This window comes from Delphinapterus leucas, chromosome X (genome assembly GCF_059928025.1).
Source record: "Delphinapterus leucas isolate spDelLeu-1000000601 "Yukka" chromosome X, BTC_Dleu_Yukka2, whole genome shotgun sequence".
Classification (NCBI taxonomy): Eukaryota; Metazoa; Chordata; class Mammalia; order Artiodactyla; family Monodontidae; genus Delphinapterus; species Delphinapterus leucas.
This window is the reverse complement of record NC_143150.1, coordinates 91,006,793-91,007,500: the sequence shown is the minus strand read 5'-3', so window position 1 is coordinate 91,007,500 and position 708 is coordinate 91,006,793.

The window sequence follows — 708 nt, the reverse complement described above, 5'->3', positions numbered from 1 at the left end:
AAATTGAATGTTACACTGATCCAAACTTACCAAAAGTAGGGGAAAAAAAGTGGGAAGGTAACTAACTACAAATTTCATTTATGCATATCTGTTCATAGATCATACATGAAACAATGTGAAAAACACTACAGAACAAAAGAATAATCCAGCATAAACAAGTGGGAGTTTTTTTTTCTAGAGATGCCAGGAGAGTCAGATGGAAGGAAATCTATTACTGTAAATCATTATACTGATTGATATTAGGAGAAAATTGGATTATCTCCCAGATGTAAAACATATGTGATAAAAAAACAATGATCAGGACTTCCCTGGTGGTGCAGTGGTGGAGAATCCGCCTGCCAATGCAGGGGACATGGGTTCGAACCCTCGTCCAGGAAGATCCCACATGCCACGGGGCAACTAAGCCTGTGCTCCACAACTACTGAGCCTGCGCTCTAGAGCCCGTGAGCCACAACTACTGAGCCCACGAAGCCACAGCTACTGAAGCCCGCACGCCTAGAGCCCGTGCTCTGCAACAAGAGAAGCCACCGCAATTAGAAGCCTGCGCGCTGAAACAAAAAGTAGCCCCGCTCCTGCTCGCCGCAACTAGAGAAAGCCTGCACAGCAGCGAAGACCCAACGCAGCAAAAGATAAATAAATAAATAAATAAAATAAAAGGGGAAAACATAAAGGTTTAAAAAAAAATGATCATTCCAAATAAAAACTCAT